Source organism: Bacillus rossius, chromosome 1 (genome assembly GCF_032445375.1).
Source record: "Bacillus rossius redtenbacheri isolate Brsri chromosome 1, Brsri_v3, whole genome shotgun sequence".
NCBI lineage: Eukaryota > Metazoa > Arthropoda > Insecta > Phasmatodea > Bacillidae > Bacillus > Bacillus rossius.
The window spans coordinates 168160641-168188111 of record NC_086330.1 but is presented as its reverse complement, the minus strand read 5'-3'; the positions used below and the strand labels follow the sequence as shown (position 1 = coordinate 168188111).

Below are 27471 nucleotides of genomic sequence, written 5' to 3'. Positions count from 1 at the left end.
AGATACAGATATTTTCATGTAAATGTACAAACTTACAAATATCTGTAATTTTTCATGAATAATTTTATACAATTTACATATTAATTACAGAGGATTGTCATGGACATGGCGGTTATTAGAAACGATTCAGGCCAATAAGATGAGAGTTAAGCATTGGAGAAATAAATGGATGAAGGAGACGGAAGGACAACGATATAAATCAAATATCTAACACATTTTAGAATAAGAAAGACTTAGAACTGGCAAGTAATATTTTTAAATCTGCAGTCTATGCCAGCTTGTAGTGTCACGACTTAAGGCAATGTAAAAAACTTTTTAAAGTGAACACTTCTTTAGCCGCATTGAGCGATTTTTGGTAGCGGCAAAACTTATAGGTTCGCGTCACCGACATGCTAGTGACGTGTTGCGCCAGACTGGCGAATCGCAGCGGCCTGTGTACATGTGTACGCATATATAAACTAATACATTGTATATACTCGACTGTAGCATGTGCGTGTTGGACTCTTTATTGGATGGGTAAAAACTTGTGAGTTCGCATCACCGACATGCTGTAATAGCAGTAAGTGAATTTAATTTGACCACGTGAATACACGACCTAGGTCTGACACTGGTAAGTCATAGCTAGGTAATGAATTTTTACGTAATTTTGACATTCCACTGACATCAGCTGTGACTAAAAAATTATGTAAGGATAAATGATATACTGACATCGTACTGATATAATACCAAAATCATTTTCTTACGTAAATTTGACGTAGAAATGATGTCATATAATACAATCATTTCAAAACAAAGTTTTAAGTTTTCACTTCTGTTGACAGTCCCCATGACTGGCTATATATTTTTATTTGTAAAACGTGTAAAGTCTTTCGCCTAGATTAAATTTTCCTGAATTTGCAAGCTGGCCTTAATGTATATATATATTTTTGGCAGTCACCACAAACACTTATATGTGTGTGTGTTTTAAGCATCTAAACGTTCTGTGTGGGAGCAGAACATTTTACTGACCTGCTTGTTTAGTTAAGTTTTTTGGCATTAAACTCAATTACGCAAACAAAATAAATATTTAACATAAAAGTTCACATGTGCAGTTCTTTGTTCTTTAGTGTTATCGCTAATATGGAAATCATTATTTTTTAGCTAATTAACAGCCGAAGTCCGCAAACTAACTGAATATTTTATTGTTCTGCCTAAAAGTTTCAATTATTATATGATCAACGATCTACTGCGGCGCTACAGTTGATATTAAAATAATGATGAATTAGGCCTACTCGCAACCCAACATTGTAGTTGCTCTTGTGGGAAGAAATGTTATCAAGCGTTATGCTATTATTCCGGCGCGAAATGGCTGTAACGCACAAGGGGTCATCGGCAGTGGCGTAGCCAGGATTTGTGTATGGGGGGTGTTAAGTTGCTTGCCCCCCCTCCCTCTCCGTAATAAACCGTGGGGGGGGGGGGGGGGTCCGGGGGTCCTTCTCCGGGAAAATTTGGATTTTAAGGTGTAAAATAGTGCTATTTTAGCAGTTTTAGGTACTTAAATTTAAATATTGTAATGGTAAAATTTTTATTAATTTTAATATAAAATTTGTTTGAGTGATGAATAAGAAATTAATTAAAGATTTGATATTAAGGGGGGTGGGGTTGAACCCCTAACCCCCCCCCCCCCCCCACCCAGGCTACGCCCCTGGTCATCGGAATATATGACGATGAAGTTAAGTACCCCATCCTGATGTCCCCGGGATTAAAAGTGAGCGGACAGGAGTGTGTTAGAGCGTTAGTGAAGGAGAGGGCCGTACACAGGCTGTTATCTCACCCTTGCGAGCTTCACCGTTATACTTTTTTCTCATCCACCCTGCTGGATTTTCTGTTCGTTTCGCGTCCGACGATTTTCCACGTCTGCTTATCTCTTCCCCCCCCCCCTCCCTTTTATTACTAGTTTTTCTCCCCCATGCATACTTTTTTCAAGTTTGGTTGATTCCTGCCCGCGCCTCGTCAGACGCGGATATGCGCCGTGCAGCGGCTCCGCTGGTGCGCTGTCAAAGGCAGCGTGTGTAGGGGAAGTGAGCGGCCCTGCGGCGCGGAGGAGGGGCGGGCCGGAGCTTCGCCGCGCCGCCGCCAGAGCGCAGGTGTTCCCGTGCGCGCCCCGACCGGCGCGGCCGAGCGTCGCCCCACCGCGAGCAGTCAGTGTGTTCGGTGGTCGTGCGTCGGACGGCCGTGCAGTGCGAGACGCTGCCTTCGGACCCTTCCTAGCGGCTTTCATTTCTTTCATTTTATTTTCCTTTGTTTTTAACGAGTCTCGCCGGTACACACGTGCTCTACGATACGCTCGCTCACGGGAAAAAACATTTTGGTGACCACCAGAGCATCCTACACTCAGTAGCACTTTATTATTAATAAACACAATTTTATTTTATTATTTCAATATATGTGTCAATTTGACTTTTTTTAAGTTACGCATTGAAATTACAGGATATGGATTATATAGCGGAATACTAACATGGCTTCTTTCGTTACTAACAAATGATCATAAAGTTTGATAAATAGTTTTATAGGGCTTTTACCCGTGTGGTCGTATAGTTTACATGTGTAGTGAGTGAAAAAAAAAAACCTTTTAAGAGCTTAAATAGTGGTGTGAGCGCGTTCTGTGACAATTCAGTGAACAACGAAAATTGTAATTTCTTTAAGGAAAATAATTTAACAGTAAACGATATATTTTAAAACCTGAATACTTTTTGACGACTCATTCAGCTAGCACGTGAAAGTTGGTGATAAGACTGAAGATCATCGGATCGAGGCCAGCTTAGAGCGTACGGAATTGGATTTATCAACGCTTTGAGACTTTGAAAGTTACTTCGGTGAGTTTAGCTGAGTATTTTCAAGTGCATGTTTATAGGTTACTAAACCAATGAAAGGTAAAGCCAATAATGAATGGCGTATTTTTCGTTTCCTGTTCGCGACGGTACATGAGGACGATTGTAACGCAGCGCAAGTCGTTTTCGTGAGGATGAAAGGACGAGCATGATTCACAGCTTCCGGTGCTCGTCTGTTATTGAATGGACTAAGCGCCGCGAGGTACAATGGCACATTGCGAATAACGCAGGTGTAGCATGACGGTCTCTACTTTCGCATCGGAAGGGACAATTGATTTTGTCGATCCTAAGGGCGGGTCTTTTTAAGCCGGCGAGGTAGACGAGTTCGAATGGGGACGTCTCCGCTATTAAATGGTTGTGCGTTTAGTGTTGGGTGACGCAAGACAAACTGAACATCACTCAAGATGATGAACTTTAAGTGATTTTGTTTATTGACGTAACTCATTGCATTTTTCTCTCTCGCAAATGCATTTCACGATGTTTGGAATTAAATTATTACATTTCACAAAATCGGTTTTTCGAGAAGTTAGGTACTACAATTGACATTCTGTACTGTCCTAAAACTAGAAATATTAGTTCGCGAATATTTGGCAAATGTTTTATCCCATTTTGCTTCCTTTTGAGGGAAAGATTTGTGCCAACTTATGAGTTTTCTTTATTTTATTTTTTTTTTGCCTCGCACACTGAGAATATGATTTTCTGACTTATAGAAGTCTCGATGACTTGGTTCTTACAAATTTTCATTGTCTCATTTATTATGGTCATAAAGAAGATCTTCTATTATATACATAACCTGTTGCCATGAACGATATCCTATTTACTGTTTGCTTTAGTTTCGCATGACGTAAATAAATATTTTTACAGTTAGGCGTGTTCATCGCAGATGCTGGTGTACGTGTAGTAAGTTTTTTATTAGGATTTGTGTCAAAGAACGTTACTGATAGAAGATACGTTTCGAAAAAAAATTTTGTGCACGTATTTATAGGACAAACAGTAAAATTGTTTAAAATTGCGTGTTTTACACATCTGGATCATGTTCAGAAAGAATAAGACTGCACTGAGTATTCAACATTTAAGGCCCCTCATACATGATCAGCCCAGCTCCCAGTTCGGACTGACAGTTTGGATTGAACTAAGGGTTTCTGCACACACGATCAGTCTTGGTCATGCTGTTGCCGTTGGATGTATTATTTTATCGTAGAATAAGGAAGAAAATTTGAATGTTGCAGTTGCAGTTGCACTTTTAGTTAGAAAAGGGGGAAAAAATAGCAAAGCACCCAAAGAAAAAATACAAAGATGTCTGCAACGACTCAGCTGATGGACTGATTATATGGACTGATAGTTTGTACTGGCGAGACGCTGTCCCCACACAGGTAGTTCGGACTGTTAGGTTCCGGCTGAGAAGTCCGAACCGTCAGTCCATCGTGTGTGTGGGCCTTTAGGGACTTTTGTACCAACAGAGTTTGAACTTGGGAACTCCTTGGTTTTCAGTGGTATAACGTCCACAATTCTTTAGTTGGTTACCTAAATCCAGTGTATGTTTCCATGCCGCATAGAAAGCTTCTTAATACCTATCGCAACACCGAATTGTTTTTTAACTGCCGAGTAAGTTCGTAGGTTGTATGTGCCATAATTAAATATTGGTTGCTGGAATTACGTTTTAGACGCCAGTCTTAAAGCTTACGCAGAATTTTAAGTAATTGTTTACTACTAAAATAATAAAAGGGCCCTTACATTCATATTTACATGTATTTGATAACATCAATATTTATGCACTTTAAACTCGGATCAATCTCACTATACGTCTTGCTGGAAATTTTTTAAAAGTAGCCATGGTACATTCTATGTTTTCATTATAAAGTTAGCATTATCCTACAAAATATATAGTTTTAATATATTCTTATTAATGATTGGCTACAATACTGGTGGGCTTGATCGAAAATAACATACAATTTAGACTAATCTTAAACTAACACTAAATAAATATGCATGTTCTGCCAGAAAGTAAAACCCTCACAGTACTAGCTTGCGTCTGAAACAGGTAATAGCAGTAGACCAATGAATTTGTAACAAAATAAACTTTCTGGTTTTTCTTATCGAATTTCGAGCTTCCAGCTCACTCAAAGAAACTTTTTTCAACTTTTTTTTTAGTTAGATCATTGCCGTTCCAAACCTGTTTGATGTCATTTCTAAGTTGACTACATATTTCTGTCCTAATAGATTTTTATCTTGATAATCAAAATGGTAGGCCGAAGGTAGGTTTGAGCGATTATTAAAATATTACTATGATTTTTTTGTTAAATATATCGGAATTATCAATTATTCGTTTACTCACTCGTGTTCACTGATTACGTAATGAAGTTGTAGGGAAACTAATTTAGTTTCGAAAACCCGCTTTGTTTTCATATACAGATCGTGGTATTACACGTAATAATCGAAAATTCTTCAAACCAGTGTTCATTTATTAGCCCTTATTTTTTATCCGGAATACCACGTTCATATAATTGTAAGGCCGATTCCCACGAAAGGCCTACACATGCCAATCAGCGTTCTATACTTTCCGGTATGGGCAAGCGCTGATATACCTACGTTACGCTAGTCACTTACACGATCTGTTCTATGTTCCAAACGATACGTAAGGCTTGTACGTGTATTTACCCGCACTAGCACCAATTTTCTTGATATATGAGTATTATTTTCACATGCAGGCCTGAAAAGCCTTTTCCCGCTTTCCACTTCCCTGTATTAGGCGAATAACCTTTATGAAATCCGCAAAACATTATTTATTAAAGCTAATTTAAAATGTATAAAAAATAATAACGAAAGTGTGGTGATTATTGCATAGAGTAGAACAAAGTCTAGGTGGAAACACAAATCAGATTAATGCTTATGGCGGATGGAACTATTTTTGACTAGATGAGAAAGTCTTTTAGTTTTCTTGGGTTGCTTCATTTGAGTCGACGATGACAGAGGATGCATTTGAAACGTTTTCCAACCACTAACCAAAACAAAAACAGGAGAAAGCTTTCCATTAGGCCTGGATATGAAAATAGGATCAATGTAAACTTTTGTAACTGTAACTTCAAGGAAGTAGTTTATTCTGGCTCTGCTGACATAACTGCACCCTTGTTTGAAACACAGCCTCCTAAATACTAATGGAAACTTTAAAATCAAACTTCACAATTATTAACCGATAAAATTATGCTTGCTACATAAATTTTTTGAATGATTCTTCTTAATTATTTATTGTGCAAACCAAACGTTTTTTTTAAATTGATTGGTCAATAATAATATAATAGTGTTGTTTTTCAATGCGTTTTTTATTTTATTCAAAGGCTTGCACCGACTGTAGGTTTGAGGCTTATTTTTTGTTTACAACTTACTTATGCTAATCAGGACAAAATAAAAATTTGCGTTATTTTATTCAAATCTGTTTTTATCTATAAAAACTTAAAATTCAAATTAATCTTACTCATTTGCATTCGCTGAGTTGTAATACGAGTTTAAATTGCTGGCGTGTATTGTGTATTTTCATGCGGATATCGTATATTACTTCCAAATGATCGTTACACATAAATGAAACCAAAGAGGTCATTGAAACTGCATTCTGAAAACTGCATAGACCTGTTGATTTAGGTACATGTTTTCTATCTCGTGTACATATTTTCCTATAATTGAACCTAAGTTATTTTACGAGGTGTTCCGTTGTCCAACTAATTTTGGCACACCAGGGTGACGTAGTTTTTAGTGACATTGCAGGGTTTTGCCATCCAAGCGAAAGACAGGCCGGTATGCAAAGTGTTTCTCTGTCGCTAGATGTCAACTCTCTGACTTGAGCGTAACTCCAAAGGCCGGTCGTCAACGGGCCCCGAATTGAAAATGAGCGCCAGTTCTCAAAGGAGCGTGTGCATAAGAGGTGCGAAAAAAAAATTAGAAAGAAAAACTTGAGGGTTTAGAAAAAGAAGATCATTAATGTTAGTTAATTTATTTATTTTCAAAATACATGTCAAATCCTATAGTTTAAAGTACATCCGAAATAAGTGTTATATGCCCTCCATACCATAGAGTACTGTCATGTACAGGGTCAAGGGGAAGTACGTTTTTATACTAACTATTGCAGTGCGCTTAAACCAAATACTTTATAAATATACTTAAATTTCATTTAACAATATAGTCTACTATAGCTCATGTTTTATTATGGTAGTGGTTACAGTCATATAAAACTGCAACAACCATTTTTTTAAATTTATACAAGGAAAAGGACAAACAGCGTAAGACTTTGAAAAATCTTATATTTATTTGCATAATTTGCTGTTTTAAAACTGATGGTAAATGAGCTTAAATAAGTACGATTGTGTAATGTTTGTGGGGAACTGGAAAATGAATAGGAGCGGCTAAATACTATCTACCCAGAGCGCTAGTATATATATGTGTGTGTATGTATGTGTATATCTATATATAGTGTTATTACATCGCTGTCGGCGAGAACTTCAACGCAAAAAAAGTATGCTTATTAAATAATGTGTGGAGCCTCTTGGAAGTCCTTATTTCCCTCGTGATTGTGTTGGCGCCACTATGGGGGCTGCGAGGAGCAAGGGGAACAGCCGGTAGGTAGGCCCACTGTTCGCGCGACTGATGGGCTGTTGGCCGTGCGTGACTCACGCGGACAGCCCGGGATCTCCAAGGCTTTCGGGTAAAGTAGCGAATAAGTACCGCCTTGTTGGGATACAGCCGTAACCGAACTTGCGGTACGTCTTCCAGACCATGTCCGAACCGAATCCCAGTATGGGAACAGATCGGCAAACAGTTTTAATAAACGGTGCCCTACGCGATATATTTAGAAACTGCTTTCTGTGCAATCTAAAGCGCCCCATACACTAGCGGATATGCTCTCCGACTTGGCTCGGCGAGCATATCCGCTAGTGTATGGGGCCCTTAACGCAACGTTTCGCAACGATCGATGCAATTGTTAACGCAAAAATACTAGAGATATCAGCACCGTCACACAAAAATAGAACCACATTTCTAATTTTCTCAGGTACTTTTTAATTTGCGAAAATTTCTTGTTATGACCGTTAAAGTGTACCAAATTTATTCCAGAATAGTTTCGCTATCATAAAGTTTCATTTGGCACACCAACGCGCGTAGTACGTCCACCGATGATCACAAAAGTGACTATATACGAGTTAATGGGGCCAGATGCGGGTCCGCCATCTGGACGAAATAAACGATAAAGTGAGCTCTGCGCATGCGCGGAATTTAAGCAACAGATAGGCGATTGATGGGTCATGAAAATCCGTTCCCTAAAAATAAGCGACTGGTCGTGCCATATCGCGGACTAGGAATACTGTTAGGTTACATGTGTAACATATGCAACATCTAAACCCTTATTTTAGTGTCTTGGAATACTGGCATTAGAACTTAATGTATCCTCGACATCGAGTTTATATTACCTAAAGTCTAGTTTTGGCAACTCTTTGGCAACCGGATAGTTTTGGTTGGGGGGGGGGGGGGGCGGGGGGAGTAATTTTTCTTCGTAATTATTCTTAATAACGTAAAATATATAGTTCATTCCCAACGAGCCAACTTATGTCTGACAAGTTTAATTTTCATTTTGACAATTTCAGTGACTTATTTACACCCAAGCCTTATCCAAGAAGCTAACCCACGGAGGTCGGTAACTAGATCAAGGACGTGGCTGTGATTCAGCACCGATGGAGAGCGCTGGGAGTCGTGTTTGGCCGAACACTCATCAGAGGGATCACCTTCTTCGGCGCCGCGCTCTATGGGCACGGTATCATGTCGGCGGGAGGGGAGAAGCAGGAACTGGAGATTATCTACTCCTCGTTGCCTTTCGTTATCTGACATGAGACACTCGCACCTAGAAGTCTATACTATAGCGCCGCCTACCCGGGCACCCACGCGGTGGACAGAACTTCAGGAAAAACAACGCGATTTGAAAACTAATCAAGATATCCGAGTGAGGACTGCTTACGAAAAAACCTTCAAGACATTGCTGAGGGCGGATAAGTAATTTTGTTTGCGGATGAAGTTTTTAAAATGTATTTTTAAAAGAGTTAAATGGCTAAAAGGCGTGTTTCAGAGTAATTTTTAGGGATAAAATAACCTGTACAGATTCTTGAAAGCATTTGAGGGATTTTCATTACATCTTTGCCTTTATTTCTATATTATATAATGTAACTGTCACCGCTCAAATTTCACAGTTGTCCTACGCATGACGAGAAGACTGCGCGCCAGTTCACAGCCTTGCGCTTAGAGGCGACACCGCGCTAGAAATACCAGTGAGAGTCGCGCTTATCATCCCGCCTCACTGACACAGACACAACACTGGTCCCATTCCAGGAAACGATTTTATATTTACGCTTCACACAGTTAAACCCGCTGACTTTGTGAGTGGCTGAACTTTCACATAATAAAAAAAAAAAAAAAATTACATGCTTCGCATATTTTTTCAATAATTAGCTGGAAAAGTTGCATTTTTAAAGTTTATGTGCAGTATGGATAACAAGAATGAAATTGAATATATAATTGTAACTTTTCGGTTTGAAGTCAATTTTACTGTCTAGTAGGCTATGTGGTATAATTTTTTTTTTTTCAGAAAAAAATTAATTAATTCTCGCTAACCTTTTTAAATCCTCGTAAATGTATGATTTTAAAATGTAAAATAAAATAATAATTTCGGAAATAAATTCGAAAAATACCACGCAGTAATCACCAGCACTGCCTTTAGACCCAAATATTTTCAGTTTGTTAAAAATTCAGCTTTGCAAGCTAATTATGCAATTTTGTTAAATCCGGCCACAAAACATTATTACACGTAAAAATAAAATAATGTTATAGAATGGGATATAAACCGCTTAATAGAGACCGGGTGATTTGCGGATTCAGTTGTCAACGTGCTGAAGTTCAAACCGTCGTTCCTGTGTGCTGCGTCTGCCATCGGACGATAAGTTGACGCGAAGCCGCTTCACGGGCAACCCACATTAGAGACTCGCAAACAGCCGTGAGTTGGTCATCGAAGCCATATTTTCGGAGCGAAGCGCGAAACAATTACAAAATTAGGCTTATATTTTTTTAGAAAAAAATGTTATACAAATCCACATAAACATGAAATCATTATAATCATTTAGTCATTTTATTTGGTGTTAGATAAATTTGAAAAACAATTCAACATTAAAATAATTACAGTGTTAACTATTTTTCATTAGTTTTTATACAGACACCTGGCTTAATATTTCATTTTTAGCGTTATTTCCAACACTGATGCCTTTTTCCGAGAAAAAAAAATGCTGTTTAATTCCGACTTTTTGCCTCTACGCTATTGTGTCGGCAAAACTCATAATGTTTCCATATGGAGATGTGGTGTGAAACCCTACCGTAAATGTGACGGTCGAGTCCCTCCTGTTGGTCGTTGAACGCGCGAATGCTTTCCCATCTCTACTTATGGAAGCTTCTCAGGACCTGTTAGTTGGTCTCTGCGCCTCCTGTTCTTTTTGAGCCGTGACAGGGACGGCTCTAGGGCAGGGCAATCCCCGGGGCTCCGCGCCGACGTTTTCCATTTTTATTTTTCTTGTTCGTCCAGTTTTCCACTTAAAATATGGGAAAACCAAAATTAACATTTTAAAAGGATTTAATTCAATGTGCTGGTTAGTACAAATTTCATTTCATGATTTCCTAGTAGAAAAACTTCTATATAAATTTTATTTCCACGTATAATTACGCGAATCCACCGAAATTTGAAAATAATCATTTATAAAACGAACTCGGAGATAACTTGTCAGGAAAGAATATCAAAATTTCTTAAGATAAATTAGCAAAAACCCTCGTCGTAATTTAAGTTCCAGGTACGCTTGAAACTTTGGTTTTAAAGAGTTAATTTATCAATTTTTCCATAAATGTAAAAAAAAATAATTGGTGCGTGTACTCGTGCACGGGCGTTAGAATTATACTTAGACTACTTAGTGTAGTTAAAAACTGAATTGTATTTTGTTTTGCAAATAATTCATAGAAATAAAATAAAATAAGTGGAGTGATATTATAAATACAGTTGATAAAGTACAAATTCAATCAATTAAAAATAATAATGAATATTCGGTATTCAATATTAATATAAACACGTGTATAAATATAATTATTTAATTTAGAAAAAAATTTAGATAAATTTTAATTTCTAATTAAAATCAATAATAAATAATATTAATGTTTATTTTGAGGGCTTTATTAAATTATTTATCACATAAAAAGGCTATAATTTGAATTTTAATGCCAATAAATTAAACATACGAAAACATTACCCCACTTATATAAATATGCTTAAAAATACACTAGAAAACGTTTATAAACACAATTTATGTCACTAATATTCACAACAAATAAATGTTTTTAATGATATAGACCATTCAATATCAGTCACTAAAGTATAAAATTTCTAAAGCACATTTATTATTTTTATTTGTATGTAGTTTATAATTTTCATCGTGCAAAGATGTCGTTGCACGGCGCGCGCATGTTAGCGTGGGAAGGCGCCGCGGACGGAGTCGGGCGCACAGCCGGCACGCACGCCGGCAATCAGGAGGGACTCCTCTCGCGTCCGCACACTTCCCCCGGTAGACCGCAGGATTACACTTCACACGTGGCTTCAGGCCCTGCCACACTGTCAACACTTGAGGCCTCCGGCCATCTTTGACAACATGGTTCTAGGGTGGCCACGTCTGCCTGATTACTTGGTAAGTGTGTGATGCCGTTTATTTCTTCATTCAGCTAATTATTAGCGCCATATTGGTTAGACGCCCAAAACACTGGTTGAAGTGTAGTGTTTGGAGTCTGGAAATAGTTTTAAATGACCTTGTTTATTAAAGTTACTGTTTCTAACGACGAAGATTCAAATCCATACTTACTAAACATAATTAGACTTTGTCAAGCATCATTTCCGCAATGTTTCGGGCGGAAACATATGGCGATGGCGAGGTTATAAAGTGACCACCTACGTAACAGCAAGTCATCTCCTGACAATTCCTAACTCCATGATTGGACTAAATATGGATTTCAATTTCTCCAACTAATACAATAAGGTTGGAGAGATAAACAGAACTGGTTTTAAATCCTGTCACTTCATCAAAGTGACTGGGTTAGCTTATTTTTCAAAATTAAAAATAATGCATAATATTGTTGGATGATAAATTGAAACTTGTTATGAATATTTGTGTTTTTTTCTAACTTTTAAAATACATGGAACACGATACAGTATTATTAAAATTTATATATACATTTAATCTGCTACTTTAAATATAAATAACATTCCATATGAAATTATTATTTACATTATTTCAGAAATTTTACCTTTATAACTTCTTAAATATCCCACGTGTTTTTCGGCGTTTTTAAATTCGTTTAGTCGCGAACGAAAGCTATTTCCGGTTTTTTGCTTGGCACATTTCTGATTATTTCGTCCAACATCTGATATAAATACAAAATTTGATTGAAATTTAAGTCATCCGTATTGTGAAACGAACATGCTTGCGCTAGTAATGCTTTCGGCCGAATTTTTTGGAAGTTTTTGGAAGCGGAAATTTTGACAGTGTGGCAGGGCCGTACGGACAACCGTGGACGTAATGACACCGGGCTTACATTTGTTGTGTCTTTGCGCCGGACGTGTTTATTTTGCAGAGGTGTCGATTGCAACCCCTCATATTTTTTTTGTTTTGTATTCTTAATATCGGTATAAGTAGCTAGTGCTGTCCGTGATTATATGATTGTTTCCAAGCACGCCACCACATGTTGCCATATAGGGACGCAGCCAACTCTGGGAAGCATGAATATTTATGTTCAACTTTAGGCCGGATTTATGAATTACGCAATGAACGCAACTACGCAATAACGCAACATACAACCAACATAAGAAAATCACAGTCGTTTATAAAGCACGCAAGTCGCATGACGTCACAACCCTATAACTTACAATTGTATAAAAATAGAAAACATATTTTACCCTGGACTTCTTTTCATAATAATATTTTTCATGAAAACCGGCCTTTAATCGTTGTAACCAGTATATGACCGTGGGTTGAACGCGTTCCTAGATTTTCGCTCGTATAGGTTCCAGCGTGTCTTGGAATTAAGTGCAAGCTGGTTTCTCTGTTTTTGATAAAGGCTACATAATTTTTAAAAATGTGTCCTTATGCCATCTTAAATAACGTGAATGCTAAATTTATGTTGCCATACTTACAATAATGCTTTTATAAGGCGTGAGCAACCTTGTTTTTAACTGGGGCACTAATCTTCGTAACAACCTGATGGTTTTCAAGCTAAACTGCAATTTTTTAACCGATGTTAATTTTCTTTTAAACCTTATACTCGTGAGTGTGACAACGGAAGCTAAATTAGCATAACTTATGCAAGGATGCGGCGGTGGTTTGCGGTTGTGGCATCCCGCCAGATTGTTTTGCGGACCTATTTTACCCTAGCCAAGGACGTCGTACAGGGATCATTTTATCTTGCGCAATTATATACTTAGTCTGGTACCGGTCGTGCTACAAATAAATGCGTAATTTCTTAACATCTGTATCAATTAACTGCTGCAAGGAAAGTAAATGCTATGAATGTTGTAACAGGGGCTTTGTCTTGTCGAAGGACTTTTGAAAGAATTTTAGCTGTTTAAAGACGGGACGTATAACGACGCATTTGCTATTTTCAACTTTGCACATTGATTTAATGGGTGACGTGGTGGCATAATAAGCTTGTAATAACTACTTCACTTGCACATTATCTGTTTTCTTCAAATAAAAAATTCTTAACTGGAAATTTAATTTAGCAGTCTTTCTGAACTCCGCACACATCAATTTCGTTTCTCATATGGCGAATGTGTGTGTGTACATATATATATATATATATATATATATATATATATATATATATATATAGTTTTGTGGTTTTGTATAAATCACAGAATATTTATATAGTGAACCGTAAATTCAAAAAATTTTAAATTATGTAGTTGAAAACAAAAAATTTTTTACGTCTATCTTGATGGGAGTCATGAACTTGTGACAGTAATGGTGGACTACAGATTCACCATACTCAGAGAGAAGAAACGTATGTAATAGCGTTATTTCAGTAAGATTAATTACAATCTATAAGACAGTATAAATGAGTAACTAGAAAGTAATTAGAACAGGTGCATCATCAGCTTTTTTAAAACCCGGATTTCTGTCAAACCTTTATTTCATAATTATTGAGAATGGAAATTAACTGAATAGACTCGGAAACAGAGTGAAGAATGTATGCATTCCATCAGATTAAACGCAACATTGAGTACTTGCTTGCCTTGCATTACAAATGCGAACATGCCATCCAGCTTGCCGTGGTTGCTGTCTCACTATCAGATTTCAAGTTAAATTTCACTGGTCATATGTTGGGTAAAACATTACAATCTACGACTTGAAAAAAAAAAACTTACGCTTCGGACGGTAATGAATTATGAGCTACAGCGCGCCATGTTAGCATCGACTTAGCATAATTTATTATTCAGGGACACGTTTAGCGGCACGCCCCATGAAAATGTATTACAAAAGGACGTCGTCCAATCGTCCCATCGCCTCCAGCGAAGGGACAGGTTACACAGAGTAGACTTTGTAAATGAAGCCACAAGTTGGCCTTATAAATGTTTTTATACGTATACTTAAAAATTCATGTCATATTTAGTTGGAGCTCAGCCAATGTGTCATCAAAGAGGATTTATGCTTCTTGTGTTGTTGGTTCGACACCCACCTTGGGCGCAAGGCCAGGTTTATGAACTGCGTAAGAAACGCAAGTCGTATAAAGTAAATATTTTTTTAAAACAAAATTTAAAAATCACGCAAAACACATAAACGCAACGGAACAAACAGCCAACTTTCATTTTATTACGTTTCAGCCTGCGTGTCCACCTTCTATACTTAAATTAAAGTGGTCTGATAAGTTTTAAAGACGCAGACCCAGAATGCAGAGAAGGCTACTATTTTTTTCTTGTATTCATAATTATTTCACTTTTCAAACTTCCGCACAGTGAAATAAATTTCTTTTTTAAAGGTAAATGAATGAGTTTGTATTTCAAAGAACTCACATTTTCTCTTTATATTAAAAATGTATAGTTAATAATACATAAAAATATGACGAAAATGTATATAAAACTAGAACTATTTAACAAGCTCTGGCCATCTGAAGTAATGTAGATTTATAGCAGTAAAATGGATATCGGAATCGGTCCACATACGAACAGTTAATGACGGAGACGCACTACCTTCGTATTCCTTCTCTTGTTCGGAAACCTCCGTGACGCCTGTCACGGCTCACGGACGTGATAATGAGGAGAAAGCTGTGGTTGTGTCACGCACATGCAGCTTCCCAATGCGGAATGTGAAGACTTGGGACACGTTAGTTAATTATTGTGGAGCGTGTTGGCGGGCGCCGAAAATTTCATGGCTTATACTTTGTGAGAAATGACAGTAGATTTACGGACATTTCAACGAAGGATTCGCTTTAAATAAATCCTACTTCTTTGTTATTACAAATAACCGGTTTTCATATACCTACATAAACTACGACGTATTTAAACTTTCGAGCTCTGTTTTTTTTAGTATGAACAGGGTTAACAAGTATAATAAATACGAGTGTTCTTGCAAGTAGTATTTAAATGTTTTCGAAGTTTTGCTTATATTTTAAGTGTGTTCTTGCGGATTAATGTCCAAATTAAGTGAAATTAGTAGGTACCTGAAAAATATCGAAGATATCAGTAAATTTACGGAGAATTAAGGATAACTTGTAACTAGCGGTTTTCGTAAATTTTTGGTGACGATTTTTTATTTAACAGTAAGGTATAGTAAATACTGCGTTTTCCAGACGAGTTATCTTTCCTTCTGAGGCTTGAAAGTGTTACATCTCTCTTGTCAAATAACAAATATGTGTTGTTCCACGCCACAAATAAAGTAGGAACGGTTTCATATTATAAAAGTTTTATAAAATTATCTGTCTTAAAAAAATAGTATTGTAATGAATATATGCAACTAAAATATGGATTGCTCTCAAGTCTCAAACTTTGAATGCGGAAGAGTTGAGAGTAATGCTTTGTTTGAAAACACTTTAACGGTTGCATTGGTTTGACATTAACACCCGGTGACTGACAAGTGTGTGAATTTTGAATAATATTGAATATACTGTATACTTTTTAAAGCGAATACTTATGATAAACACACTAAGCAAAATATCACCGATATATTAGGTAGTATTAACGTATGTTTTCCTACAGTCGTGCTCCCAATGGCTTAGAATATTTCGATTTCTTCCTTTTTTAAAATTGCGTTAGGTGTAATAAATTTGAGCCAGTCTTTCAGTAACATGTAACCTCGGTAACGAATAAAATCATGTGTTCTCATGTTGCAAGTTCACTTATAATTCGAAAATCTGACACGAAATTTAATGAAGAATTCTTTAAAATAATGCCGAGCGTGAAAAGCATACGCAAATTGTGTTTTCAACTACATTTCGTGCCGAGAATCACACGTAGTTTTCGCACCCACCGCTCGAATTCACTCCCGAAGCAGCTACGTAGACTGTATCATGTGATCATCAGACCAAAATCTTAACCTAAACAATTAAATGGCTTCGAAAAAAGCGAAAACACTTGAAAAAATTATAAAAACCTTGGATTTGGACATGATTTCCGACAAGGAATTATTTGTAAATACTTTTTTTTTTTTTTTTTTTTTTTAAGAATTTACTAAACAGTTAATACTGTATTACTTATTTTTCTTTGTCTGTGTGAACTTTGGTTAGCGCCATCAACTACAGATGGCAGCACCGTGGTCGCACATATCCGTCCCATGCGACTTCCGTTCCATTCGTGAAATTACAACAAACAAATGCCGTATATTGGGAGCTAAGATATTACACATGAAAAATTGAATTTAGGTTTTTACGTCTCATGATTTAATTCAAAACATTTAAGTAATGGGACCTTTAGGATAAAAGTGTTATTTGAAACAATATAGGGTAACGATGCGGTGCTCGGAAATGAGTCACCGCCGGGGGCCAGCGCCTGTGACGCTGTGGCGCCGGTGCAACCTGACCGTCAAGGACGCCTTCAGGTTTGTAAACTCCTCTTGAGACGCCTCTGTCGCCACTGATGTGTCGCTCAGGCAGCGCTGCACGACCTCGCGCGATTGCTAAGTAGTTATTATTGTTCAATGCATCCTTAAATTATTCGTACAGGGTGTCTGCAGGTTAGAAAGTCCCGAAAGTCAGGAAAAGGTCCGGAAACTGAAGAACTGGTCATGAAGGTCATGAAAAAAAGGTTTCTAGATTATCAGCAAAAATGCTGAATGTCATGAAACTTTTTTTCCCAGCAGCCTTTTGCTGACAACAGTTTTTTTTATGCCTCACTTCAGTTTATGGTCGCGTTCGGAAATTATCCCTGAAAATGTTTTCCTTTTTAACTAAAAAAAAAATCGATACAATTCTGCAAAATTATGTACATATCGTATTACAATTTACTCGTGTTTAATATTATGGTTATGTTTATAAATATATAGAGAGATAGAGTGAGAGAGAGATTTAAAAACACTCTTGGATAAAAAAAAGTCTTGAAGGAAAATTTTGTTAAAAGGTTGTAAAAAAGTCCTCAAAATTTTTACTAGGTATTTGTAGACAACCTTTATTATAATTTTTTTATATTTTATAAGCAGAATTACGAAAATTGTTACAAATATTGTTCACAAAAAAATGGAAAACCTTGCTTATTAAATGTCAATACGTTTTCACGACATTAGCAGGAAGGAAAATTTTAATTGTTATCGAATTGTATTAAGTATACTGTAGGGGTATTTAATTACATTATAATACTCACAAAATCGAATGGGCAGAGACCTTTTCATTGCCCGAAAGTCATGCCACGTTTAAGTGATAAATAAAATTTTGAATCCTACTATTTAGAATCCTAGTTGTTAAAAGCCAATGAACTGTCTGTTATCAGTTAAAAAGGGAATACTTTTGGCGATGTAGTTAATGGTAAGTTAGCAAATCCTAGCTTGTCCTTTTTTTTTTTTTAGTATAAACTACTGACCTGTCGGCTGGACCACACAAAGAAATAATAATAAAAAAAAATAACTGAAATATAAATAGCGCGTGAAAACAATCATTGATTACCCGTACAGAGCAAAAACAACGTGTTGGTGATCCGACAAGGTGAACTCTAAAGAATTTGACAATACTCGTCTACAAAATCGGGGCCGCGTGACCGTTTTCCAGGAAATGCAATAGGCAGTTTCGAAACACGGCTGAATAGATAATAAGCTGGTGATCCGCGAGAGGAAAGGGCCGAGGGTACTACTGTTTCCGGCGTCGGCGGCAGAGGGATGAGTACACAAACAAACTTATTTCTCCCCTGCCTCCCCCTCTCGCCAACTGCCCCTCCGACCCATCTCGGTTTACTCTACCAGCTGGCAAGCACGAGTCGTGTATCCGTCGTTTCTGGGGGCGGATAATTATGTTACCGTACACCCCCCAGCAGGGCCGCCCGCAAACACCACCCCCTCTTCTATATCACTGCCTGCCTGGGGTTGGAGCCGGTAGGCAATTATTTATAATAAAATTCGCAGCTGGCATGTCCTCCCCTCCCCGGCGACCGAACCGAATTCGGGTCTGTTGGACGCCCGCGCGGAAATGAGAACTCATTGCGTGTAACCTCCCCTCCCAACCCCTCCACTCGCTCTTATTCCGCGCCGACGCGTCCAATTCCGGCGCGACCGCGCACCCAAAGCGCTAATTTGGTTGGATTACAGGGACAGTTGTTCGATCGTCGATTCTTTCCCGCGCTGGAGCTCTGACGTCAGCGTGGAAGCTGGGCAGTGTGTCTATATATAAGCCGTTAAACATTTGTTTTGTCAACACCAGTTTTGTTAGATTTTTCCGGAAAAGTATTATTTTTAAAACATTTTCTTGTGTTTTACAGAAAACAAATTTCCATACCAGAAAAATCTTACTAGAAGTTATTTTTTTAGAGAATCTCACAATTAAATATTATTAAAAGTTTTATACAAACATAAAATCACAAAATAAGTGAGCCATTAAATGTTCAAGAATCACGAAATGTACTCCACAGTTCTACGTTTTCTAATCAACTTCAAAGTTTATTTTTTTTTTTTACCTGTACTGTAATTTAATGGTAACCGTAAATTTTACAAATGGTTTAAAGCTAGTAAGAGAAAATACATACAAAACAATAAACACGCGTTCAGACTACAATACAGAAAGATTGTACTTATTATTCAAGCTTATCAACCTATATAAATTATGAAAACCTACTTTGGTATTTATAAAAGGAAAATTACCTCGTAATAGTCTTTTTTTTTCATTCACATCTCTACCCAACACATTAACTTTGGAATTTCCACAGAGTGCGTTATTGATGACTGTCAGATTTCATGGTCAGTTTTTTTAACAACATAATTATCTTGATATTCACACAAACCGTTTGACAGGGTCCATATCTTATTTAACAAAATATCATGTGGTGACAAAAAAAATTTTTTTGTGAAACCTTAAAAAATGTTTACTTTTTGAGAGCTTCTGTGGTTGGACCACATTTTATGTGGAGTATTATGAGCAAGTGAATTTTCCAGCTAAGACATCTCTCGAGTGAGTAACTAAAGATCAGGGTACGATTTTCGCGAGTATGTGGTGTATTTTCTAAATGTAATTGAACCCACAAATAATTTCTTTTCCGTACCCTGACATGGAAAAGTACACAACTGTTGAAATCATGTCAAGAAAAAGAGTATAGGAAGTATATTAAGCACTTCCCTCGAGTCATTTTACTGGACATTTTGACTGGGAACATCTTGTGCTCATCGCCAGAGAATTGTAATTTGACGCTTAACCCTAGTATGAGATTTGATCATAGCAAATTCGAATGACTGCTTGTTTGTACAGTACGCAATTTACATTTGAAAATAAATATAGCTAAAGAATCCTGCAACCTCACATAACCTCGACATCCTGTACGGCTGGTTGCATCCTGCCGTGCGGCGCGAGCTGTGGAATGGTTTTGGGGAGATACGGCGTTGTGTTTGAGTTTTGTCTACAAAAAAAAATTGTAGCTTCGATTAACAGATATTTGTTTACTGAGGTTCCGTTTCCTCCCAGTAAAGATTTAAAAATTTTGCTTGAGGTTATAGAAAATGAACCAACCGTTTTCGAAAGCCTCAATTAACAATTAACCTCAATGATTGCAACGTACAGGTTAAACGAATCATGAAGTGACGTGAAAGAATCCACAATGAAGACAAGTGGGAAAAATTGTTAACCTGAAAAATGATACAACTGACCAAGTGAAAACCGTATCGATTTTTTAATTGTATCAGTGTTATCCGAGTTTCTGCTTATCCAAAGTTGATGTGGTTCACAACACTTCAGTTTATTGAGAATCTACTATATTTTTATTCTTTTTACTATACCAAACAATAATTATGTAGCCTATTAATGTATTTTTAATTTAGGTTAAAGTAAATTTTAATCTATATTGTGTTCGTTTGTACTGTATTATAAATATTGGCAACACATGAAATAAATCGTCAATAGTCACATGGATGCAAAAATGTTTCACTTATTTCGTAGAATATTAACGTCCTGACATTGTGTCAAAGGGTTTAGTGGTGGAGGATTCACAAATAGTTTTTACCACATACACTCATGTATGAGACAGGAATAGAATGTATGACCCAAGATGGTTAGAAGTCATGCTAATACAAAGAAGTAAAATAACGAGAAGTTTGGTCTCTCATTAGTAATGGGCCGTGCTTACAAGATTCTCTTTGAAAGGCTGCAATATTTCGGGCAAGTGCTACCATGCTCGCTCTGAAATATATATTGACGCTATTTTATATTCTTTCTCTGCCGGGTTGGATAGCGTTCTATTGCAGTTTGGCTTTGGAAGCATGTTCGTAAAGAATGCATGTCTGCTGAGAGATGTCGGAAAGAGGGGAAGAAGGAATAAAGAGGAAGAGGGGAAACGCAAGGCCCATCAAAAAGGCGGGGCAAAAGAACAGTTCGACAAAAGTCGTGCAAACGAACAATAAAGAGAATGGGAAAGAAACGCCCGAGAGCAGCAGGAGGAATCAAAAAGAGAGGGGAAGTGCGTGTGTATGCACAAGCGCGCGAACCCGCTTCGTTCCCTTTTGTGCCGTCGTAGAAATTACTTCCGTCGTCCATGCTCGATCGCACATACCGGCGGGAGTGGAAATGCGAAGTTTTTGTAGGTAAAGGAAAAATGAGGGTGCGGGAGAGAGATCGTATGCTTTTTCTGGAAGAACGAAATTTCTTCTCTCGCCTTCCCGTGCCTCGACAAGGTCCCTTATATCCAAACAGTTGGCACTTCTTCAACGGGAACATTTCAGTCACAGACACTCGTGTTTTGGTTGATCTTCATTCCAGTATCGCCGATTACATAGCATTCGTACAGTCATTTTCTTCTTCGTGTTTTTGTGATCCGGGTGTAAGGGAATCCCTCTCCCCACACCCAACCCACAACTTTATTTCTTGCTTCAAGCTCTTAGCGTCGTCATCCTGCGAGGATTTCCAATCACGCTAAGTAGGCCCTCGTGTTGAACTTGCTTCCGAAGCTTTGTTGTTGATTAGGCAGTAAATTTTGAGGTTTCTTACGATCTCAGCGAAACTTCACACTGATTCCAACTTCGTAGAACACAACCGTCAAGACGTGACTCCTCAGCCGATGTTGTCCGAACTCTCCCAAACATATTAGTTTCTAGTGACGGAAGCAATTCAACTAAGCGTTCATGACAATCAGCAAATTAGTTTTATTTTTTTAAATTTTTTTTATTCAATCATACGAGTGCTTGTTTTAACCCATTTTCATAATTATCGAAGAAAAAGCAATTGTCGCAAAACAATAAATTCAAATAAAAAATTAAAATTTTTTGTAGTTTTATAAAAAAATATGTGTAGCACAGTGTCTGCACCAATATTAGTGTAATTTTACACCAACATGTGTTACTGTATTTTTAATCTTGTGCTCAAGTAAAAATACTATCTGTATTTTAAAATTAATATCCCTTTTATGATTTGGTAAATATTTAATAGCTGTTCGTGTATTTTTTACTCTGATGTGTATGTATATATATGCATATGCGTGTTTACAAGTGAACATGAGATTGATAGTGGCACCTATTTGTGAAAAAGAGCTTGCATAAAAAAATTGTGTATATGCCTACCTAGAAGTATAGTAAGGCTACTATCAAAATAACAGAATACTGATTAATTTAGTACTTATTATATGAGTAATTTCATCTTTACAGCTAAACGTGTAAGTTAACATGTTAGTTATTGTAATAACATAAGTGCATAAGTGCATAAGTGAATTTTTACTGAAGCCTTTGTACAATTTGGTGACCTAATCTAACGAAGATTGGATCGACACTGTATTTTCGAAACTTTTGAAACATCGTTAAATAATATTCCGTATTGGATTAGAGCTTGTTGACATTGGTGTCTTTAGCTGAGGAGTAGCAAGATGAGAATGGAACAGTGACAGAATAGATGGGTGTTATTAACGGAAGCACCCCGATAAAACTCACTCACGGCAACGTCCGCCAAGCTTTCAATCGGCGAAAACTTCCTGGTTTTGACACCGTTGGTAGCTGAACCAAGAGTGGCAAATTATCAGATCAATCGACCACCGTTTGCCGCGTGAAGACTTATAAACAGCCGGATACTCGTATTTTTATTTTGTATTCACGTCGAGCCTATATACAAACGCACTATCACGGAAAACCTGCGTTTCATTGACCCCGGGTCAGTCCCCGAACATAGATGAAGTTTTCCACTCGTTCGTGCAACATCGCGGACGAAATAAAAATAACACCATATAAATAAATTCACCTAAACAAGCGAAAACCTTCCCAGCTGGGATAAAAATATATCAAGAACTAATATTTAAAAGAAGAATTTTAATTCTTTAAAAAGGAAATTTCGTATAATTTAAATAACTGACACAATATAAACATACTTACATTTTCTTTACGATCATCTATATATGCTAAATCATACCCTCCCGAAAAAATAAAAAGCGCGTGTGTATCAGTACTCGTGATAGAATTGAAACTTCTTTGGCAATCCAAACCTCTACTCGTAAGTATGTCGTAAGGGGTAAATCGGTAGAGAGAGCGTAAGAGAAAAATAATACAATTATCTAAATAAATATGAACTAACAAAATTATTTCTCACTTCAAAATAAGTTCAAACCCCGTTTTGTTGCCCTCTGCCCAAATACTCCCTACTAGATGACGGAAAGTCGGATGGCATCAGGCGCAAGTGGGTCCCGACCCCAGCGACCCGCCTATCCCTGCAGCATGGCAGGGTTCAGCCTGAACCGCACTCCGACACGTGCAGTCCGCTCAACGGAGAGGGACTGGACGAGTTCTCTGCACCGTCCACAACCTTTTAGCGTCAGAAATCGTTTCAAAACAATGTTCCACGAAAACGTTACATTGCAATTCGGCCTTGAAATTTTACTCCCATCACGCCCTTAAGAAGTTTTACATTAAAAAAAAATTAAGAATTTTTTTCGAGAATATTATATAGGTATGTATGTAACACACCTAAAACTAACATTTACCCTTTTACTTCTAAAAGAGCAAAATAAAAATAAAAAAAATATCCATAGATGAATGGACGCAAATAATTCGGGCGTTGGATTCGAGTCAATGGATACCCTAGCTAGCAGTTCCTCCCACTTCTGCAAGCAGACGGATATCGCGGCCAGTCGTTGCGGTCGTCTTCCGCGCCAGAAGCCGCTCCGGCACCGGGACGTCGCTTTGCTTTTATTTCATCGGGAGTTGATAAAGAAAGAGTGACGTCTGCTCCAGTTGCTCGTAGGGCCAGTGTTTGCTCGCTTTCTGTGCAAATAATGTGAGCGTGTCGTGCGGGGTTTGTCGTGCAGTGCGGGGGTTGTCGTGTTCTACGGTAGTTGTGTCTTGCGGGGGTTGTGTCCAGTGGGTGTTGTCGTGTCGTGCGGGGGTTGTCGTGTTGTGCGGTAGTTGTGTCTTGCGGGGGTTGTGTGCTGTGGGTGTTGTCGTGTTGTGTGGGGGTGGTTGTGTCCTGTGGGTGTTGTCGTGTCGTGCGGGGGTTGTCGTGTCGTGCGGGGGTTTTGTCGTGCGGGGGTTGTCGTTCGTCAAAATTTGGGACTCGGTCGATGCACTTGATCAAACAACTTCTTTAAAAAAAATTATAGGATGTTCTTTTGAAGACATAGTATTGGCTACAATATGCTTCAACCATTCTAAATACAGGTCGTATATTGGTACGCATGATTGCGTTCGAGTACCTCAAACGATGCAATGTTTACAGACTGTCACAGTTTAAAATATCAGTCACAATTTAAAATATCAAAAGTAAAAAAGTACTTACCTCGTTAAGTTACAGAAAAAACACCACTAATTATTTTTAAACATTTAAAGACCTTTAAATAAAACCGTTTATTCCATACCTCGAATACAATGAACTCAGTAAATTATTGTAAAAATCTTCGACAAAAAAAACACAAATACACGACACAGCTTCAGCCGCACGCCATCACCAATAAACTATAAGAAGTTACTCCTTTCGCCGCATGGAGGCGCCAGCGCTCTCACGTGCGCCTCTTCTTCAGCCAATTGATGCGCGTGCCATTACCCACTGCGTCCAGTTACCCCACCATCCCCTAATCATTTGCGCATGTGGTGCAAGTACATGTCGAATTATAGGAAGATCAGAAATACATTAATGTCCAAACATATCAATCTATACTGATAATTTAAATATAGAATGTCTGTTTCTTTATAGGACGTAAATTTTAAAACAACTGGGCTTTTTTGAAGAAGAAAAAAATCCGTCACCGTTACAGACCTTTATTATTCCAGTTAGATGCAAACAATGTCATAGTTTTTTTTTAAAAATTATTTTGCGGTAATATATGTGTAACAATATTTGTTACTTAAATCGCGGAAAAACGATCAAATTAACTGCTTTCTTGGTTTTTGCTGATAAAACCATTATATATATATATATATATATATATATATATATATATATATATATATCTTAATCCGTACGAATATGGTTAACGGTTCTAGTAATTTCATAACCAGGCAAATATTAGTACTATTTAATGAATTCTCATTGATTGTGATGTGAGTATAGTCATACAAATTTTATATTTTTTTTTGTGATGAAGGGGGTTGATATGATTTTGTATTTGGTAAATATCACCTGGCCCTTTGTGATCGTCTTTTAGTTCAACAGTAAATCATAATTTAATCTTTTCTGGTAGGCACTAACAATATTTACCAATTGTCGCAGTAACTTAATGTTGCTTGCTGCCTTCATAATGATTTATACCTACTTACTCGCTGTGATTTACACATGTTCTCTCACAAGATTGAAGTGTTTTACTGATTCACCAACCAGCAGTAACTGGGTGATAAATGCGTTATTTTTTATTACTTTTTTTTTTTTGCATTTGTGACAAACTGCGTGAATGGGTGTGGCAGTATCTGGGATAAAATTTTTAAACTACATTCTTCATGATAACTCTTCTCAACTGTACATGGCTACATTATTTTGCGTTGCCGTTGGCTTCAAGTCATTTTTGTTTATTTATAAAGTTTTAATTGAAGGATGGTTTATATGCTGGATTATTAAATAACAAAATTTAAATGCTTGTAATTTAAAACATAAGTTATATTCCTTATATTATTAGTAAAATCTATGGGAAGAAAATGTTTAACGTATAAGAATGTGTTACCACAGGAATTTATATAGCATATTTTAAAGTGTTAAAAAAGATGTTCAGCAAGTCTATGTGAATTTATATTATTTACGCTAATCTGTTAACGCTAACTTCAGATTAACCACATCCTTATTACTTTATTTCAACTGTTAAATTCCAGATTGAGGCTGCAAAACGCATGAAATTTGTATTAATCACTAACAATTAGGTATACAATTTTTATAGGCGTGTATTCCCTAAATGAAAAGTTTGACGAATATTCAGAATTTTAAAATATTGTCATGTTATGTAGTATCTAGTGTTATAATGGCTTAAATTATGTATACTTAAACACTTATTTTATAAATAAATATCAAAATTCTGTTTTTATATGACACTACGAAATGAAACCAAAGAATGTCTTTAAGGTATGAACCGTGGACACAAGCAAAAGCAATAATTGGATGGTGCAAGCTGTGTTCACATTACCTATGAGACCTCACGTTAGCTTTCCACTATAATTCCTGTTTGTATTTCAGGCATCTTGCGTGGGGAATAAACGAACCACTCCACTCAGCACGCTCCAGAATTATTAATTAAATTCATAAAGCGCGGGATGAAATTAAAACTCAGCTGGACCGACCAGCGTTCATTACGGCCGCGGGACCGAAGTGTAGGTACACAAGGCGAAAGTAACAAAGTGAACTTCGAGGAAATCCGAAAGTTATTAAAAAGTAGGGTGCCCTAAGTTTTCATATAGTCAACCTAGAGCAGCGAAGGAGGACGGGGTAAGGGATTAAAAAAATCCCTCTGAAAATTGCCGACGAGGGAGAATTTTTTTTTATTGGGAGATGAGAAAGAGAGAGAAAGGGGTGTAGAAATAAGTAGAGGTATATTGGGCGTGTAATACTTATTCTCAATAATAAAATCTTTCCCAACCTTGGATTTTCGTGTTATTACGTCAAAAGATAATACGGCAAAGGACGGGAGAGAGGTAACTGGATGAAAGAATGGGCAAGGAAGAGAGGAGAGCTGGAGGACGGTCTCCTCCTCGCTGCGCCTGCGTCACGCATGTTACCTGCGGTGGCTGGCGACTCGAGCAGCCACCGGCAGACGGCTACGTGGCCGTGTCTAACTCGATAAGCAAACTCCGCGACCCGCCGGCCGCAGCGAGCGCCTCTTCCGCGGCCGGACCGCCGAGAAACATCCGTCCCCGTTGTTAAAGCTGCTGGTGTTACTATTAGGATATTACTCTTAACTCAAGCAATTCAACTGCACGTATTTAATAAATTTACAATTAACCGTGCCGGTGTCTTCGCTCACGTGGATAAAATACACAGGTAATTTGAAGAGAAGATATGACCAACTGTTGTATTTTTTTTAATATCTTCATAAAGTTAACTCTATCTGAAATCTAATCTAAGCCGAAATTGCAATTTTTTTGCTTTAAATTTCTGGAGCAAGTACCAAAAATTCAGTTGAATCACTAAATCGAAAACATGCTACGTACAACCTGATCATTCACCTACCCACACCAAGTTGACAACATTGAACTTATTTTTAAAAAAAACTTAAGAATATACTAGAAAGACTCAAGTTATTGGTTGGGATTAATGTATAAACTTACTAATTTATATATATATTTTGTAATTGCATGGGAATTACTTTACGATTATTTTTGGTTATTTTATGAACAAAGGTAATGAGGCAGACAAGTCAGTGCGCCTCTTGAGTGGATAGTTTGTGTCACGTATTTTTACAGTTTTCAAAAGTAATACATACGGTTTA

The 27471-nt window shown here is 37.3% G+C and overlaps 1 protein-coding gene across 1 annotated transcript in view; it reads left to right on the top strand.

Annotated features, from left to right (window-relative positions):
• Positions 1-2132: 2132 nt before the first annotated feature.
• Positions 2133-27471, top strand: part of LOC134527100 (discoidin domain-containing receptor 2-like) — a 787573-nt gene continuing 762234 nt past the window's right edge. Inside the window, exon 1 of the mRNA XM_063359452.1 lies at positions 2133-2855. The gene's annotated coding sequence lies outside the window, so the exon portion shown is untranslated. The remainder of the gene's footprint in view (positions 2856-27471) is intronic.